The sequence below is a fragment of the Desmodus rotundus genome, chromosome 3, assembly GCF_022682495.2.
Source record: "Desmodus rotundus isolate HL8 chromosome 3, HLdesRot8A.1, whole genome shotgun sequence".
NCBI lineage: Eukaryota > Metazoa > Chordata > Mammalia > Chiroptera > Phyllostomidae > Desmodus > Desmodus rotundus.
The window spans coordinates 141,689,103-141,710,388 of record NC_071389.1 but is presented as its reverse complement, the minus strand read 5'-3'; the positions used below and the strand labels follow the sequence as shown (position 1 = coordinate 141,710,388).

The 21,286-nt window shown below is 37.4% G+C and overlaps 1 protein-coding gene across 2 annotated transcripts in view; it reads left to right on the top strand.

Moving 5' to 3' along the window:
• MSRB3 (methionine sulfoxide reductase B3) overlaps nt 1-21,286 on the top strand; it is a 165,175-nt gene that overhangs the window by 131,914 nt on the left and 11,975 nt on the right. The gene's annotated exons all lie outside the window — the stretch shown is intronic.

Sequence of the window (21,286 nt, the reverse complement as noted above, 5' to 3'; positions counted from 1 at the left end):
TTAAATAAAAGTAATTTGTAGTCTAACTCATAGTTACATATTGTGCATTACACTGCATTTGTCCCTGGGAAAGATTAAACAGAGGGCTTTCATTGCTTGCTTTATTTTTACAACCTGTTATCAAAAGGGAATTTCATAGAAAACAGGCAAAAGTTTAAATTAGAATTAAGTTATTAGAAAAAAATGTTTTAAAGCAAGGATATCCTCCTTGATGTTGAGTTTCTACTTTTAAGCGTTGTCTGGAGTGAAGAAAATGATGCCGTCTCTAGTTTTGTTGTCGTTGATCTCCCCAGGAAAAACCTGGCCTCCTTCGTTCTTTTTGCATTGACATCTGGCTCAAGCCTTTGCCTTCAACTCTTAAAACTTCTTTCAAAGTGTATTAAATTTGAAGACTAAGAACCTTCAAAATGACCCATATTTGAATCCTGGGCCTATTCCTTAGCTGACTTAATTTATTTTTTAAAAATAGATATGGAATTTTGCTTAAATTCTCAGTAGTTAAAAATGTGGCATCCTACAAAATGTCACACCGTATACAAAATCCTGGTGTCTTTGAAGTTAGTTGTATGTACCCTGAAAGGAAAAATTACAGATACATTTGTAATGTCAAGTTTGTTCAGTTTCCTGTTTTGCTTAAAATTTTCTTGTACAACACATAAATTCATCAAACTCCGTTCCTGGTGACAATACTTCATTAGATTACTTTAGTTGAATATTCAGGAGATTTTAATCTTATGAGTCATAAAATTCTTTCATTCCCCAAAGAATTTCCTGTGTCTGCCTGGAATGTCACGTCTTTGTAGTTTTAGCTGGATTCCTTGCAGCGGTTACTTTCTAAATGACCGTGTTCTTGAAGTCTGTGTGGAATACTGGCGGAGCCGGGTCACGGATTGACTCCTGTTTTTCCAGAAAATTGAAAAATTAATCCCTTTCATTACCTTAGTCCTAGTAATTTTATTCAGAAGAATTTTAAAACTTCTTGACCTCTTCTCACGATGGAGATATTTTCACTTGCTGCTTATGTGGTCCCCAGCTTAATCTTTTTATGCCCACTGAGCCCCTGTTTTTATCTATTTCTGTGAATACACCCCAGTGACTTGATACTAGCATGTTGCTTGCTTGTCTCATCAGGTTTTCATCACTGGCCGGTGTAAAGGAAAAGGAGATAGTATTACAAATATATTGGGCCGTTTAGCAATTGATGAGAAATGCCTTTGGATATCCTTTTTCCTCATCTTTTTAGAGTTCTTGTTTGAAGGTGAAAGTCAGGTTATGGTGGAAAGTCAGAACCCTTGCGTGTTCCCGTTTGAAAGGTCCAGGGAAGTGAAGATGATACTTTTTGACATGTGAGTTTGACAAATTCTTGGTGGTTATTGTTAATACACTTTCGCTTATGTGCAGAGCTTCATCTGCGTGTGCATGTCTTTGTGTGTTTTAAAAGGTAATGCCTAACTGTGTTCTGATCATACATGGCAGGTGAGCATGCCCAGAGGAGACTGAAGTCTAAGTCTGGATATGCTATTTGGCAAGATTCAGCTAGCATGGGACAAAGGAAAACCGTAAGGCCGGTAGAACAGTGACACTGACAAATAAATTATTCAGAAGTTGAGTACCAGAAAATCTTTTACTAGACTTTGGTATGCTTGGTGTCTTTAAGGACACATCTAGAATTTTATCCAAAAAGCTGGGTATTTACATAATATTTGTCTATGGTTACTTTTTTATTTTTCAGCACAGGGCTTCTTAAAAATTTTAAATCAATAAAAGAAGAGATTCTATTTATAAATCATAAAAGAATATATGTACCAGACTAGAGTTTTACTTGGTTGATTAGTATATTATTTAGGTTTAGATTAGGGAAAAATCAATGCAGTAATTACTTGCTATTCACATATATACAAAAAATGTAAGTCCTTGGGATGTAGCGCACCTTATGGCTGCATCATCTGTAACTACAGGCTTGTATAACAAGCCGAAATATTAGGCCTGTGAGGAAAGAGCTAGATAGTAGCACAGAACAATTTTTTGGTAAGGAAAGATGAATGGATTCCATAATTAAATTTTTTTAAAGCTTGATGGTTCCATGGTCAAATACACACACACACACAGATTGACATATATGCACAAGCTGACATTTAAAACAGCTAAATCTCTTCTTCATCTGTATTCTCCTCTAGCTCTTCTGCTCCTGATGTAGGTAAATTAACTGACTCACCTTCTTAGCAGATGAAGACAGGAACAAAGATGTTTGTCATTGTAACCTCTCCCCAACCTCTTACCCCATTCTCTTGTGTGGCCCTTCTTTAACAGCTGTTTTCCTAGCAGTTAGAGGCAGGTCTGTATCAGTCAGTGATATAGTCAGTGGTTGGAGCCTGTTGGCTTAATTGCTGTAAATGTGTTGCTAATAACGCTAAGGCCACGTGTTTGGTTGCCATGTATTTTCATACAGTGAAAAAGGTCTTTGTCTAGACATATATCGATCACCTCACCCATATATAAATTCATATAAATTTGAGACAAGGGGATTTGTGAATATGCGTGTGACTCATTAAAAATATATTCTGACTCCTGTGGCTTGGTTGGTTGGAGTGTCTTCCCGTAAATCAAAAGATCACAGGTTCGATTCCTGGTTAGGACACAGGCCTAGGTTGCAGGTTCGGTCCCCCGCTGGAGAGTGAACAAGAGACAACTGATAGATGCTTCTCTGCCTCTCGTTCTCCCTCTCTCACTCCCTTCCCCTCTCTCTAAAATCAGTGAGCATGTCTGAGCCCATTAGGATGGCTATTATTAAACAAACAAACAAACAGAAAATAATAAGTGTTGGTGAGAATATGGAGAAATTAGGACCCTTGTACATTACTGGTGAGAATATAAAATGGTGCAGCCAGTATAGAAAACTGTATGATAGTTCTAAAAAAATTAAACATAGCAATTCCACTTCTGGGTAATATACTCAAAAGAACTGAAAGCAGGGAGCCAGATGTTTGCATACCAGTGTTCATGGCATCATTATTCACAGTAGCCAAAAGGTGGAAACAACTCAAATTCCCATCAAAGGATGGATAAACAAAATGTGGTGTATACCTCTGATGGAACATTGTGCCGCTCCTCATGGAACAGGAGATTTCTAACAGTACCTAGGTGGGCAGTGAAAGGATTGAAGGAGAATATGCTCATATTAGTTCAGGGCCAATAGCATGCCTAAGTACACTTCTTCAGGTTGATGTGGGAAGTAGGAAATGAACAAGCATGAAACCTACAAAATATTCTGCAATGCAAGCAAATAAAAGTAACAAAATGCTGGGAGAAAGCATACATATTAAAAACATTTTTATAAAGAAGCTATTTGTACTCAATAAAAGATAAAAATCTCTATAAAAAGAGCTGAAAGATGAAATATGATCACAGACTAAGATATAACAGAGCTGGTAGAATTAAGAAAAATTCTTTGGAGAATTTTGGAGAATATAGCCAAATTGAAAACTTCATTAGAAGCAGTGAAGACCTAGAGCGAGTCTGCTAAATATATAGCCAGTGATCTAGCAAGCCCCTTGACACACTGTCCTGTAATGCGGAGGAAAAGAAGAAAAGGACAGGCAGCTTGTCAGCAGAAGATGATAGATGCAGAAGACAGAAAACAATGACCAGCTAAGCAGATAGTTGCTGTCCCTCAGGAAGGAAAAAGAAAAAAACCAAACAGTAAAGAACACAAGAAGAAGTATGTTAAGAAAGATAGGAAGATCAAGTTTTGGTTCGGAGGCCGGAACTCAATCCACTGAGCCACACAGCCAGGGCGGAAGATTGAGTTTTAAAGACCACATTTACTACAACTTTGCTAGAATCAGTGAAAAAAATACCAGCATCTACACATACTCTGGTAAAACATTTGACTTTCAAAAAGCAAAACCCTCACAATTATATTTTAAGCTTCTAAACAAAAAAAAAATCTCTGAAGGAACAGAAATCAATCATGTCTCAGACATCTTCTCAGCCTCATTATCAGAGGACGATGACACGATTAGGCTTTAGAGTTGTGAGAAAACAAAGGTTATGGTTCTGAAATTCTATTTTTAGTCAACTGTCATTCTTTTGTGAAATAAACAGGAAAATATTGTCAGATTTACTTAGGAAACGTATTATTTACATGATTTTCTTGAAAAAAAAAACTTAATGAAATATTCCAAACAGCCGAGAAATGAACCAAAATAAAAAATTCTACTTGGAGGAAATTGTGATGGATAAGGAATATTTGTGAGTGTGTAACAATAAATATTGAATTAAGTTTAAATCATTGTTTCAAATATAGTATCCTCACAAAATATAAAATCAAAATGATTTTTGAAAGGACAGATACATCAAATAAAAATGGATAGTTTCACAAATAATTACTTGGGTCAAAAATCTCAAATTAATCCAAACAAAAAAGTAGAATTATGAAAGAAAGGTATAAGAGAAAACAAATGTATTCTGATTTCTTCATCTTACACACAAGGTTTTCAATAGATAGCTTCATTGCACGTAATTAATACAAGCAATTAAGATCTATTGGAAAAATGGAAGGTAATCCATTCTAAATTAAAAATACTATATATGTCTACCCATCAACTAGAGAAAGAGTCAAAGGAAACATTTAGGAAAAGTGAACAATAATTAAAATAAATAAGTAAAAATAATAAGAAAAAAAACAACTATGGGACATTTACACCACGGAATACTACTCAGCCATGAAAAGAAGAAAATTTCACCCTTTGTGACTATAGAAGAACCTGGAGAACATTATGCTAAGTGAAATAAGCCAGTGAGAGGAAGACAAATACCATATGATGTCATTCATATGTGGACTCTAATGAACAAACTGAACTAACAAGGAAAATAAAGAGAGACTCATAGATAGAGAGCAGGACGGCAGCTGCGGAGAGGGGAGTTGGGGGGTGGGAGAATTGAGCAAAAAGGAAAGGGAAAAAGGACTCATGGACATGGAGAACAGTGTGCTGATTGTGGGAGGGAGGGGGTACAAAGGAAATAAATGGTAATGGGAAAATGTATTAAAAATTAAAAAGAAATTAAAAAAAAGAAATCACAATGACATCGCAGCTCCCTGGCTGGCTCTGGAGGGGAGAAGGAGACAGGAGACAGGAGACAGGAGGCGGAGCCCAGGCAAGCTTCCCTGACATACAGGATCAGAAAATACCATGACCACAGTTGAGAAACAGTACATTTGTTATCATATAAATTTAAATGGGACAAATTTTTCCTCTAAGACATAGATATCCTCAAGTTTGGTTTGAAGAATCAAATTTCCTAAAAGAGGTACTCTATCTAAAAGGGGTACTTTAAACAAAATGACACAGAAAAGCTAAAAAGAGGAGAATGGCAAACAAAATGAAAGGAAGAGTCACACTTCACTATCAAAATGAAAGTAAAGGCAAAAACCATTCAACATTCCAGAGTTGTTAAAGAATTGGCTGAGGTTGCAATCCATGATGAAGATGTATTGATGTTGAAAATTTATATGCCAATAATGTAGCTTCAAAATATACATACGAAAATTGCTAGAGATAGAAGAAATGGAAAAATACGAGTCCAAAGGCATGTATTCAAGTGCTGGCTTCCTTCTTCCTATAAAAAAGGAGAAGGAGAAGAAGAAACTGAAACACAATGTGGTGAGAGACTTTAACGTCTCTTTCAGTGTTTGACACATTAAGTTGGCAGAAATAAAGACACGGCGTGTCGCTACTCTGCATCATATTCACAGGATGATGTAGTAGATGTGCGTAAAACCGTGTGCCCTACAGAGAAGGTAACTGACTTCTTTTCAAATATCTGGAGTTGAGAAAGTATAAGTCTTATAGTTTAAACAATAAATAAAAACAAAGTGAGTCCAAATTAAAACTATACAAATAACAATCTTTGAGTAAAATATAGGAAAGCCAAAATTAATAATAAACTACAGTAGTTTCCCCTTATCTTAGTGGGATGTGTTCCAAGACCCCCAGTGGATGTCTGAAACTGGGAATAGTATAGAATCCTATATATATATATTTTTTTTTTTCCCTCTACATACATACCTTTTCACTTAAAGGACGCACTTTATGGCTTCTCCTTGGCGTATCCAAATTGCCAGCATCACTGCTGTTATGTTGTGGGCCCTTATTAAGTAAAGTAAGGGTTACCTGGACACAAGCACTGGTACCGCGACAGTCGGTTGATCTGATAACTGAGATGGCTCCTAAGTGACTGAGGGGCAGGGAGCATGTACAGCATGGATGTGCCGGACAAAGGGGTGATTTACCTCCCGGGCGGGACAGAACATTCAGCCACATGCAGGAGAGCATGGGTTATTAACCTGTCGGCAGTTTAGCAGAACTGTATGACTAAAGTTTGTGTTTGGCCTTCTCCATCCGTGTTGGAAGCTGCTGCATTCAGCATTTATTGACCCCGGGGCACCTTTGAGTTTTGAACTGTCCTGCCACTTCAGAGTGGACCCTTTGGCTGCTTTGGTACAAGGCCCCACAGGCATGAGTTTAATGTGGTCCACTGTTTTTTTTTTTTATTTGGGAAGAATGATTTCCTCTTATTCATTCTCTCTCCATTCACCCCTTTTACAGTAAGAATAATTAACACCTACAAATTCTTCTCCAAGTTCCACGTTTTACCCTCACCAGACTTTAATAGAAATTTCAGTAGTTCTAATTTCAGTCCTCTCTGTATCCATCATGTGCAGAATGAGACCCTGGCTGCACATTTCCATCCCCTCGCATCGCAGTCCACAGGCCTGGGCAGTCACTGGGGTGCTTGGGTGTTTGGGGGGAAATTTCATCACCCTCTTCTGCTTCACAGATAGCAGCACTCAAACGTTTTTTGATATTGATAATTTTCCCTAGTTTTCAGGACTCAAAAACTATTCTTTGCTTTCTCAAAAACTCATTTTATTTCATTAGGTTTTTGGTAAGGGAAATCTTAAGTCTGCATCTCTGCTGCTTCCTCTCCCAGAGTCTACTTTTTGGCATTTGCTCTTGTTTCTCTGCAAAATATTCTCTCTGATCCGTACACCACAGCCCCACAACAGATGCTCCACTTCATTTGGATTGCTCTGGTGCCTAGCCAGATGTGGCAACTCAAGCTTTCTGAGTTACCTTATCTGAGGAATACCGTACCGCTACTAGGACATTTATGTTTATATGTATGCATATACTTATGATTTTGTAAGGCTATGAGAATATGGGTAAAAATGGGGTAGAACCCTGTGAACATAGATTTTCTGCAGGATGAGGAACGGGGCTAAGAAAATAGAGGGGAAAAGATTATATTTGAAATCTGTATGATATATTCACATTTATGCATTTATAAATGCTTAGTAAATATGTGTATGATATTTTTTAAAAGGCAACAGGAGCTAAGCAAAAAGGTATTAAAAGAGTAATGACATTAAGATATCTTGGATGCAATACTAGGGCAATACCTGGCACTGAGCAAGAAGTTGAGATTAATTAAGAGGTAAAAATTATTTGTGTGTGAGAAACATTACAAATAAAAATACACAAAAATAACCATGTCAAAAAGCAAAGATCTATTATTCTGCTGGCTCTTGATTTACACCTTAAGTTAAAGTATGTGGCTTTAAAAAATATTTTATATAGCCCCAGATCTTGGTGAATTTCCCTTGAGGAGGCTTTCTAATTTTTACCTAGCCTTAAAGACCATGATTTTGGGTGTTATTTAATAAGACATGCTTGAGACTTAAAAAAAATTTTTACACTGAAAGGAAGCCAACTATCCAAAGAAAAGGAGACTATATACTGCTATAACAATGCTAGAGTTGCCACGTCTTCTAAAATGTTATGCTACTCAAGCCAGAAAAGATCTAAGAAATTCCATAGGTACCCCATGGCATACTACCAAGAGAGAGTAATGCACGGAGTACTATGCTCTGGTCTAGTGGCATAAGGAACAATAAATACTTGAGAGGTGATCTTTGTCAAAAATGTCTGAAACACATACCTTGATTTATTGTATATCCTTTTTACAATTTTTGTTAATTCTTTCAGCCCCAGTTTGGTTCACTTATTCAACATATATTTACTTATTGCCTACTCAGCACTAGGTAGTCAAGTCCGGCACCTGCACCTCGCATCATTTACAGCTGGGTTAGTGGGATAGGACTAAACGTTATTGCACAATCGACAGAATGACATGTCAACCTACAGACTGTGGAATATGCTATGAATGTGCTTGGGCCTTAATGGAATTTAACTCTTCTTTTTTTGTCATGGTGGTACAGTGCCAAGTTAAAATATGTGTGCAGTACCACACCACATTAGCCTAATTCATCCATCTGAAATTCAACTTTCTTCATGTGATGACACCTAAATTTTAATGCATTAAGCTTTTCATTGGTCAGAATCAAAGCCGTTGAAACTTTCAAATTGGAAAGGCCACACAAAGTCTGTCTGGAAAAAGTGCAGCCATTGTTAATATAATGAGAGTGGTTTGTATGACATCGATGTAACCTGGTAGCCAAGGAGAGGGGACTGGAATGTGCATGCATGAACAATGACGACCTCACTGTACTAGTCAGTAGGGGCAATAGATGCCATTGAGTGAGCATGTGTACTGTGTGGGCCTCACATTCAAAATGACTGAGCAAGTAGAGCAACTGAATCTGCACCAAATTTTGCATTGAGCTTGAACATTCCTCCATGGAAACTATTTGGATGATTCAGAAGGCCGCAGCTCTCAGCAACTGGTGATTGGCAGCTTCATCATGACAACGCACCCACTCACTCCTCATGTCTTGTGCAGAATTTGTTGGTGAAACATCAAATCACCCAGGTGACTTAGCCCCCCTACAGCCAAGATTTGGTGCCCTGTGACTTCTGGCTTTTCCCAAAACTAAAATTGCCTTTGAAAGGGAAAATATTTCAGACTGTTGATCAGATTCAGGAAAATATGATGGGGCCGCTGATGGCAGTTGGGAGAAATGTGTGAGGTCCCGAGGTGCCCGCTTTGAAGGGGACTGAAGCATCATTGTCCTATGTACAATGTTTCTTGTATCCTCTATCTTCATCAATAAATGTTTATGTCTTTCATATTACATGGCTGGGTACCTTCTAGACAGACCTCATATACCCACGGGTCTTGCTTGATACAGGACTTTGGCTGCATGGACTAGTTAGTTTCAGCCTTCTCAAGTATTCAAAGAGCTGTTGAGATGAGGGATGTTAAGTGGATTACTTTCATGGAGATCCCTAGAATATGTGTAGAAATTTGGGATGGAGAGAAGACTATCAGCCAGGTGCCAAAGCCTTCAATGTATATTAGTAAGTGATCTAGAGATTCTATAACGAATCCTATAACAACGACTTTTGTGACTGTGTATTTTAAAACCAAAGCAAGGATTATTTTTAAATCTCATGCTTCCAGAGTAACAATAATACTCACAGAAAATGCATTCAAAATTTATTAAATGCCAGGCACCCTTTTGGGAGCTTTGAATGCATCAGGAACTAAATAATTGTCTCTGACATGGAACTTTCATTCTAGTCAATAGTTTGGGGAATACAGTCAAGAAACAAATAAGCCAAAAAAAAAAAAACTATAAACAGTAAGTTACAGTATATTACAAAGTGATTAAGTTTATAAAAAAGAAGAACAGAGAAATGGGAATTGGGTGTTAGTAAAAGGGTTTCCCTAATGGGTTTTAAAAAGAATGAATAGCAATCAGAGTATGCCTTGGTTTGATGTAGTTTGCTTCATGCCTTTTTGATGTCATTTATTTAAAAATTTTAATATATTAGAAAATGTACAGTGCTTATAAATTGCTTCAACTTTGCTGTGTGTGCAACAAAGGCGAAATGTCTTTGTTCATATAAACAACTCCAAGCAATTGTTTCGTTCTAAAATATTTGTGTTTAATAGCTTTTCTGAGCAATCCGTTCCATTTCAAAAGATTTTTTTCAAAATGGTTTGTCAGAAATTTAAATTGTAATAGGTATAACTAAGTTTTGATGCATCGCAAAAAGTTGATGTAGACCAGTGAAGGATCACAGATTTATTAAAACAAGGAAATATTTTATCTCAGGTTGTAGTACTTAAAGGTACAGAATACAATAAAGATCTGAAGGCTATTCAGAAATTGAGAGAGATTTCAGTTAGGGAAAAATATCCAGGGAAATCTAGGTAAGTAAAAGAACCTCAAGACTTAACTCCCTTTTAGACTTAACTCCCTCTTAGAAGAAGTAATCTTACATTTTTATCACACACATATATTTAGGAGAGGAATCATTCAGAAATTTTTATAAGTCCCCAGCTAAAGAACGTAAGTAACATTTGACATTCCCAAATGATACTATGTAGTGAATAGACCTAATCAAGACTGCAGTTGAATGGAACACTATTTCACTTTTAGTCTGGGTTGCATGTTGCTGAGAACAGAATCTGTATTTCTTTGAATTTCCCCATCCTATATCCCTCCTGGTATTCTTAAGGTCAGTTAAGCACAGTAAATAATCTTTACTCAGCAAGCAACCCAAATTACAATCTTCCCGTCCGATGTAGCTAATAAATTCTAAGTAAACTCTAAACTCTTTGTGAAGCATCCCTAATGGATACCTCACAGGACTGAAGGGCTTTTGGAAGCAAAATAAAATAATCATCTAAAGTTGAATGTTTTGGGATAAAGGTGACTAGGTCAGCACTAAATTTAAAGCCAGTTTGAGAGACATTTTTTTAATGGCACTTAGAAATTATGGCTAAAGGTCAGGCTGTTACATGTGATGTTGCTCAGACCCTTTGATGCTAAAGGTCTACAACTGACTTATGTGTAAGATATATTTTTTAAAACATTAACTATGATTTAAAGTAGCAAGAGACAGTGTTTAGGCCAGGGAAAATAAAGTCCCCTTTTCCAGTGTTTTGGTTGAAATGGTATGAGTTCAGTAATTTTATTGAATCTGAAAAAAAATTATTAATAGCTCCCTCCACAAAGGGAAGCTTGCCCTTGCCGATTCCTGCTTAGGAGTTTCTGAGATATTTTGAGATCGCAAGAAAACTGTGGTTGAAATCCATACCAATTAGAGATCTTGTGTGTTTGGAACCATTTAAAAATGCTATGCAGAACTCAAAGGAATTAGCAAAGCCTGACACAGTATAGCTACATTATTAATCTCCAAAGAGAATAGACACCAGATGTTCACACTGTCCAAAGTACACCTCATTGCTCGACAGTCTTTAGCCATATTGTCCTTTAATAGATTCAAATGCCTGAAATGTTTATGGGTGATAAGGCTATGTGGTTTCTGCATATGAAATTATTAATAATCAGCTTGAAAAAATGCACCATTTCTGATAGGGAGAAAACTAAACATTAAATTTGATATTTGCAAAAATTACCTGAAGCAAACTAGTAGAAACTCTTTGCCTAGTTTTAAAAATTTCTTTGATTTGCCCTGACTAGTGTGGCTCAGTTTGTTGGGCGTCATCCCACAAAGCAAAAGGTCGCCAGTTCAATTCCTCGTCAGGGTACATGCCTTGCTGGTGGGTCCAGCCCCTGGTGGGGGCATGTACCAAAGGCAACCAATCTGTTCCTCTCTCACGTCAATGTTTCTCTCCCTCTCTTTTTCCTTTCCCTTCTTTCTAAAAATAAATAAAATCTTTTAAAAAAAATTTCTTCAATTGTCCTAGTATGGGCTTATCCAAACTAAGTGATAATCTTTTAAGTTAGTCCTATTTTGTTGTTAAATAATAAAATGTGATGTTTTATTTATTAATTAATTTATTCAACAAATATTTCCATGAGCTAGGGGTTGAAGATGTGGTAGTAAACAAAGCAATCATAGTCCCATGGAGCTTAGTGAGAGAAGCAGATACTAACTGAAAATTGCCCACATAAGTAAGTAATTGCAAATTGTGACACATGCTTTGATGAGAAAGGCCTGGTTGCTGTGAACATGCTTGACAGGGGAGCCTGACCTAGAGTTGAAGCTCTGAGTTCATTTTTTCAACCACATTTATTGAGCACCTACCTTGTGCCTAAAAGCAAACAGATTACTATGGTCATTTAAAACATTACACACGACTCACAATTTGGTAGACCAAAAGATATTATGAACAATAACAACAAACAATTTAAAAATAAACAGAAGATCAAAAAGATTCCAAGGATGGAATTTTATTTTAGTCATCTAGTCTTTCTTCAAATGTAGCTTTTGTTCAATATCCTAAGGAGCATTTGAGTAATGCTTAAGATTTTTTTAACATGTTTAAATATTTTCATATCACTCATTTTATTGCTTAAGTTCCATTAAAAAAGTAATATTATAACATTTTAAACACTTTAGAAAACAGGGAAAGGTGGGGTCAGTGAGAGGGACCCCCGGAGTCCAAAATCTTAGCGTGAGCATCATTATAGCCATCGAGCCAGTTTAACTTCCTTCCCGCCAGGTGTAAAGAGGAGACATTTGTTCATTCCACTTCACACGTGCCTTTCAACCCAGCCGAGCTCAGTTGCTGTCATCATCTCATTGGGTGGCTCTTTCTAAAGCCCTGCAGATCCCCCAATTGTTGAATTCAGCCGTCTCCTTTCAGCTCTTATTTGACTCGTCCTTCTGTGGTTTATGTCACTGCTGCCTGCTGTCTAACTCTGTCCTGGTACTCTGTCCTCCTCCGGTTTCTTGAAAAGCTCTGTTTTATTTTCCTTCGCCGACTCTGATTCCTCAGCCTACCTTTGAAGGATTTGTCTGGTTCTCCACTCTGGTTATACATTTGCCTCCTACATATCCTCATCCATAACCTTACTGTCTTCTATGCTCTGATGACTTTCACATCTGTATCTTCAGCCAGGGTCTCACTTTTGCACCCAAATATTCCTCTGCCTCTTGGATAGTTTCTCTGTCTAAATTTGGAAAATAAATGTATGACTAGCACAATCCAGCTGGTAACCTAGTATGCTGGGCTGCTCCTTCACTGCCCACAGGTACCTCAGTCAGCAGAGTCAAAGAGTTCTGCTCGCTTAATCTCTCCCCTCCTTTCCGGTCCCATTGCAAATGTCTTCATTTAGAGCTCATCAGTTCTGTTCCCATATATGGTCTTCCATCTGACATACTTGTTTTCATCCTTCTTCGTACCCCCCACCCCCAGCTACTTCCAGGGCCATCTTCCTAAAACGTAAGTCTGGTCACGTTACTAGTCTGCGTAAACACCTTTGGCTGCCCCCCATCAGCATGCCGTCTAAATGGCCACACCACTTAGAACTACTGGGGTCACTTTGACAAAGAGACGAAAGAGTGAGGTGACTAATAGCCAAAGTAAAATTAATGCTTGAATTGTATATTGCGCTTAAATTTTATTAGCATTTCTTATCTTTGTGAAGTTTTAGAGTCTATAGATCTATGCTAATTTATAAATATATATATATTTATATTTTAATATATATATATATATATTAAACTCCCTGCTTTTTAAGGTAAGTATTTTAAGTACTGTTGGTATTTGAGGTACTGGTTAATAAAGCTAACGGAAGAATGGGAAAATGTTTGCCAAAACCAATGATTTTCTTTTTGTCATTATGACTGTTAAACTGTTCTCATGACTGGAATAGTTTGCCTCCTGAGACTATTGCTTGTTTGCAGTAATGAAATTATGTCATCAGCATTTCGGGGGATCCTTGTCCTCACATTTGCAACTGCAGGAGAACAGAAGTGCAGTACTCGCACTGTGTCCAACAGTCAAATACGGTGTTGAGAAGCAGTCCGATAGGTTTTTTCCAGAGAACTAGTCAGGGAAAAGTCCATCCTGACGCTCATCCATCTTAACTCAGAGGCCATTGTGGGTGTCATAATGTAAGTGCTAATCCCGTACGCTTGGCCCATAATCACGTTTTAAGTAGAGTCAAATCTGAGCCAGTTGAAGCTGTTAATAAGCCTTACATTGTTTTGGTATTTTTTTTATCAGTAAGGTAAATAATAATAATGCCCAAAGTCTGTTACCTCCTCCCATAAAATATTAGATTAAGAGAGTAAAATCTGCAGTTTATTAAAAAGAAATCTTGGCATCTTGTCCAAAATGATAGATGGAGCATACCTATTTGCTTCCTTCTCTCCCAAGAGACTGCTTAAAGTGAGAGCAAGGAAAAAAAAAAAGAGAGGAGGAGGAAGGGGAGGAAGGTGGGAAAAGAAGGAAGAATATATTGCAAAGAGTATTGGACTGAAGGTGGGGATGGGGTCTTGAGCAGGCAAGAAATTTTAATGAATTTTTCCAAGAAAAAAAGGGTGGAAATAGATTAATGGGTATGACTGATTAAAGAAAACTGTAGCCCAAACTGTTGCAGAGACGCCTGGCAGGATTATAAAGAGGCTCAGAGTGCAGGATTGTCAAGAGCAAAAGGGGGCGGGGTGGGGGACTGACAAGAAGGTGTTTAACTCAAAGTCTAAAGAACAGTTAGACCAGTTGTACATCTTTCTCACTTTCTTTTTTTAATGTATTGTTTCAATTTTCCAGATTTTTAAATTGAATTTATTGGGGTGATTTTAGTGAGATTCTGTAAGTTTCGGGTGTACAATTCTGTAATACATCATCTGTATAGTGTATTGTGTGCTCACCACCCCAAGTCAAGTCTCCTTCCATCGCCATTGCTCTGCCTTTGTCCCCTCTTGTACCTCCCTCCACCACCTTCCTCACTTTCGTATTTAGAATGACAGATCATCAATTTCAAGAAAACAAAATAACTGGAACACTGTTCTCTTAAGATGTTAAACAACCCATCTGGGAGAATTGGGGGCCGCTCTTGAGGTGTGGTATTCCAGGGTAAACCATTCCCCAATCAGGTATTCAGGGAACCCAAGGACAAACCTTTGTCTACCAGCAAATGATGACAACGTGGCCAGAGCTGCCAGCCAGCTTTTCAAAGTTCAAACACACTGAGGAAACAGACCCTCACGTATCCAATGTTAGAGGAGACCTACATCAGCTGCATAAATAGAAATGATCAACCAAGGATCACCAGAGATATGTAAAGAAAGCCAGAAGAAGGAGAGACAAAAAAATCACGATAAAGAGAAAAATTGCCCCAGAGGAGTCAGAGATATTTTAGAGAATAATAGAAAAACTCAAACAAAACAACTCTAATCTATATTCTCTCTAATTCAGTAACAAATGTTGATATTTGAAATATTTCAATATAAAATAAGGTGATATTATAAAAACAAACTGTGAATAATGTGAAAAAATAAGTTGCCAAAAGATACTTGTGTTACAATGTCATTATATAAAATGTTAAACATTTTACATTGTTCATGGATACAGACATGTGTATAAAGTAAATGAAACAAGTGTGGGAATGGTGCATAAACAATTATTTTTGGGGCACCAGCAGGTGAGGGAGTATGGGAAAAGATTGGAGGCAGGCCTGGCTGTAATTGTAACATTTTATTTTCTTAGAAAAAGAGAAAAATCTGTAACAACTCTAGAAAAAATGTTATTACCTGTTAAATCTGGGTACCTAATATCTGTTAAATCATGAATACCTATTATACAGGGTGGGGCAAAATTGGATTTACAGTTGTGAGCACATAAAACACAGAGTTTATTCTTGTATTATTATTTATTAATTGTATTATTTTTCATACAAATAACTGTAAACATACTTTTGCTCCACCCTGTATTCTGTATACTTTTGCATATGTTTGAAATATTTGTAATTAAAAATTAAAATGTTGAATTACAGAGAATTTTGTAAAATTGTATAGTAAAGTCATGGCTCAAAGAAAGAATAAAAGAAAATATGACGTGCCTTTTAACACGTGGTGCAGTGTAAAAGAAGGAAAACCTGTTTGACTTTAGGCAGCCAGTTGGACTGCTGGAGGAGGTAGATCCCCAGATCTCTTTAGCTCTGCATTCAGCCGCAATGACACGAACGCTGTTTGCTAGTGTCAGCTCCTTGGGGTCCCTCTGTGTAAAGGCATGGAAGACTTAGTTATGGCTGGGCACTGGAGTGTGGGGGAGGCATAGGGGAGGGGAAGGTCAGGGCTCTAGGGAGGTCTTATGGAGTGGAGAGTAAGCTCTGGGATAGTCATACATTCATTTGTTCTTCAGGTAGGTTTTTGTGACGGCTCTTTTGTCACGGGCACTATTTTAAGTGATTGGCAATACAATGGGAAAGGAAACAGGCAAACTCCTCGATCTTATTGAACTTACATTTTAGCTCTAGGAGCAGACATTACCAAGTGGGTTAAGAATTAAAAATAATATAACTATCAAAAATCGGAAGGGCAATGGAAGATGAGAGTAAGAATGAATACTCAATCTTCATTGCTCACAAGAGGGAATCAATGTATACTGTGTAAAACAGCATTGGCCCATGGCGGACATCTCCGCATCTGTGGAAATGATCGTGGAAATACTCTGTGTCTGTATCTGTGTTGTTCAAGATAGCGGCCATTGACTACCTGTGACTGTTGAGAACTCGAAATGTTGAGACTGCTGAGGAAATAAAAATTGTATTTTATTTAATTTTAATTAATTTAAAATTAAATTGTGAAATGTGGCTGGTAGCAACTGTATTGGACAATGCAGATTTAAAATGAAGGAATGAAGAGATAGCAGCTTGAGCATATTTGTTTAGAATTAAACCAAAACCCCTTTTAACATGGTTGTCTGCAAGGGTGCGGGGAAGCGAAAGGGAATAATTCACCAAGTCACCTTGCAGTGTTTGATTTTCTACTACATGCATGTATTTGGTTGATTGCTACTTAAAGTTTTGGGTCTTTGAGGGGAGGTAGAGAATCATCCTTTTAAAAATGAGAAGTTATACCTGAAGTGTCAGTTGAGGTGAATAATTCGTCAAGAATCAGAGCTCTAAGTGTCAAACAATTATTTTTAGCAGGGGGACGTCAGAGAGAGTTTTATTATTTGGCTTGCGGTAGCTAATAAGGTGAGTTGTCACTAGTGAGATTAACAGATTCTGGCTTCAGAGAAACTAAAAGCTACACAGTTTGAAATATGGTCCTGGAATTACAGAGCTGTGAGGATTGGTAACACACAAAAATACAGGTCTGCAAATCACCAGCCTGTCTAAGCAAAGCCGTACTGAAACGAGTACTGCCATTATTAAACTATCACCTAAGCCCAACTGGGATTTACCGTGATTAAATCTACTTTGCATTCGAAGATAACAAAATATTTGTGATTACAGTGCAATTCAATGAATTCCTTGGTCATGGAGACCCTCTGCTGTGTTCTACTGATGGGTCATGTAGCCAACTAACCGAGGCTTCTCGTTTTTATTTGGGGGGTTGGGAGGATGTGGGGGGAAGGGAAGCTGTATGGATAGCAAGCCTTGTTAAATGAAGAGTAGGGGAACGAGGGCCACATTTTCTAAACATAGTACAGATGGAATTGGCTTCAACTTGTTTATAATTTGTTGCTAGTTTTAACAACTTCAAATATTTTTGAAAGGAAGCAGGGCAAGTTTGGGCTAGAGACTTTTTCTCAGCAGACAGTTGGAGCGAAACATTTAAAAATTGCCAACAGAACACTACTTGTGAAGAACTGTGTCATTATTCAGTTACGGGTTCAACTAGACTCAGAGCAGCTTTAATTCAACCACTTTATGAGTGAGAAGGAATAATTCTATTGCAATTAATAAAAATTCACTTCAGTGTAGATGGTAGCAAGCACCGAGAATCTAGTGTTATAATTAACAGGGTCATTTGCGCTTACATTTGAGATGTAAGTGAATATATTCTGGATTTGCTTTACATTTTACCAGCAGTATTAAGTTATGTCTGCAGAGTACTTTGACCTGATGGTTGGATAAAATTGAGGCAGAACTGCCATATTCCAGCTTGTCCACTTTAGTTGCAGTACCTGCATTTATTTAATATCCAGAAGTGAGAATTCTTTGAGGGGAGAAGCTATTTATTGCATGTAAGATATTCTTGATAATAATAGCCTATTATCTTTAAGAGTACAGTGTATAATCCACCCAAATCTAACCTCATCTAGTAGAAAGAAAGGGATGTATTGGGGGTGGGGTGAGCCAACTGTTTATACAGGTTTTCAATCGGCTTTTCTTTTAGAAAGTCCATGGAATGCATCCAAAACTAATAATGTTTTGTTAGATGAGAAGACCAAAAGGGAAATCCTAAAGAAAGGAGGATGGATGATCTTTCTTTAATGTCAAAACTGACATAAACAGCCCCCCCCACCTTTGCTCAAGATAGTTTTCTCAACAAGACCCAGATTGCTTCAGTCTTTGCCTATTACCCTTTGAAGCACTTTCCTTATTATTAGGAGTGGGGGCAGGGTTTCCTTTGAGGATTTTTACAGCAGTGAAGAGTTCCTCCTTTAAATATTTTCACATGATGAGGGAATTCCGCTTTCAAAGCGCTGTCATCACTGTGCCTTCTCTGCCATAAGACCATCTATTCCTGGGTGAAGGGCCTTCTTAGTTTGACTGTCAATAAGGACTTACCTTTCTGATGGATTTGCTTTCTGTATAGCTGCACTGTTTTGAGAGACTCTAGAAAAAGAACTCAACATTGTCCTGTGTTAACCTTAGTGGTGAAGTTGGCCGTGATTTTCTTTTGAAATGTGTTTGTCCCATCACCCGGGGTGATGATCTTCACCTTGGTTTCCCTTGTCAATCTCCACTAATTAAGATTTGGGTGATGGGTTGAATATTCCATCTTGAAAATTACATTTCTAATACAGTGAAAAGAGACACTGTGTGAATTGGGGAAAGTTATGAAATGGTTTTTGAGAGACTTTTCCAGTGTTTAAATAATGCAAAAGTAAACAACAAACTATTCAAGTGTCAACAGTTTTCTCAGAAACATTGAAATCTTTTGAGAACCTCTACTATGTTCTTGAGTATAGTCTTCTGGAAAATTCTGTACATGTTTAATTCATGGTTACAAAGTATATAGCTATATGGTTTAATAACTCATTCAAAAGCAGTTCACTTCCATCCCCAAAATCTTTAGTCAGCAATGATTCACAATTATTAGGAAAGATTAGTATTAAGAAACCCCAATAGAATGAAGAGTTTTCTCAGTAGTAATGTCTAAGGGTGCACTTCTAAGCCTTTGTGGTTGTTTCAGATAAATGAATAAAAAATATGTCCCAAACTAGATTACGTCGTTGGACTTGCCCTGCGAACAGTTTGGTCATTGGAAGCTAAAAGAATCGGTGTTGTGTGGTAGTCATTCTTACCTGCTTTACCAAGGCCCCTAACTGTTAACACTGTAACTACCAGCCAATCCAGACATGCATAGAATAAACATATTCCTCAAAACCTGCCACCTCCTTCTTGCCAGAGTGTTCAAGTTAATGACCTCTCAGCCTTTTCTTGAGGAACAAAGTGGAACGTAAGAGAGCCCCAGACTGAAGCCAGACTGCCCATAGCCTACGTTGGTGCATTGACGAGTAACTGCTGCTTCTGCTCCCCCTGCCCAGACCCTGTAAGCAAGTGACCTAAATAGTCTTCACGTTTTTACTGTCCTAAATAAATAAGTCTACATCACCTACATGGAGAGGCTTTAATGCAATGATTGAATCAAGTTGCATACTCCAGTGAGAAACCAGCACTGATATTTCTTAATCTAGTCGGTAAAGTAAGGAGTATGATTATATTTTCTCTCTCCTGTGAAACTCTCTGATGTATCATAATTATTCACCCCATTTTTTTTGTTTAAGGCTCATTGAAAATCATTTTAAAAACATTTGAGCTGTGCCTTTGTGCTGTATTCTATGACAGGCAGTGAGAATACTCAGGTCACTGAGTTCAGATTCTGCCTTCAAAGTACTCACCACCCAGTCATGGTGGAAAGCATGAAAACAAATGAATCACAAATCCAGTGAGATAAGTAGAACAAGATAAATTATATGTAATGCAGGGGTAGCATGGGAGGGGAAATACACACACACAATTTACATACCGTATTTTTCAGACTATAAGACACACCCCCCAATTTGGGAGGAAAATTGGGGTGCATCTTATAGTCCGAATGCAGCTTACCTGGCTTGCTGGGGGGTGGGGGGCGGTGGTGGAACAGGTTTTTTTCCCTATTTTCCTCCTCTAAAACCTAGGTACGTCTTGTGGTCCAGTGCATCTTATAGTCCAAAAAATACAGTGTGTGTGTATATATATGAAATATATATACACACACACACTGGATATATATATGTGTGTGTGATATGTGTGTGTGTGTATATACACACACATTATATATGTACATATTATATATAATTTCTCTGTACCTATTTTAAATTCTACAAATAGGAAAATGTATGTGGAGGGGGTAGAGGCAGCTTTATGGGGAACTAAAAACAAAATAACATTCCTAATTCTTTACCTGTTTTCTATTGAATCAGTTATGTCCACCCATAATATTAGTTGTCATAGCTGCAATCAAATGTGAGGTTAAAAAATACTGAATATTCTTTCTTTTCATAAATTATTTTTCAGTGTCCTCAAACATACATTAAACCTCTCTTTACTAGCAGTTGTCACTTCTGTCATTGAACAGAGAACACCTAAATGTGTCAAGCAATCACCATAAACTAAATACTACAGCCTAAAGTGTGTTCAGATTCTCTTTAGAATTTGGACAGTAGGGAAATTTGAGTTTTCTAAAGAATACCGGTGTGTCTTGGAATAATTAATTTTTGTGGAATGTTATAACTGGAAGGGTGAGGTTTTCCTGGTGATCTGCAGTGATCTTAAACTCAAACCAAGGAATGGCAAAGTGTTCCAAGTCCGGGGTTCAGTCCGGCACTGACGGTGGGAGCTATGTTGTTGTGGAGCAGGGGGTGGGGAGCTTAGCAGAGTTCCTTATAAAAATTTGGCCTGAACTAATTTGTTTTGTTTAAAACCGGAAATGGTATTGTGAAGTTTGCATTCTGTTTTCCTTCAATAAGTGTATTAAAACAAAGCACCATGTTTTTAAAGGGTTTCTTCCTTTCTGCAGGAATAAATTTGGCTTCTATAAACGAAAAAAAAGTGCACCAGCAATTCAGCAACATTGCACCTCTTTCATCATTTTGGGGGGGCAGGTCTCAGCTCAGTAACTCCCGACATATTTTCTGGAAACATGTAAAAACATGCCTATAAGCACTGAACATAAAACATAACTTTACACTCATAAACATTTGTATAATCTTATGGTCCATAAGTACTGAACATAAAACCTGACTTTACACTCATAAACGTTTGTACGATCTTATGGTCCATTTACCATTGAGTTTCTTAAAGCTGTGTGCATATTTTAAAAATCATTAGAATAAATGA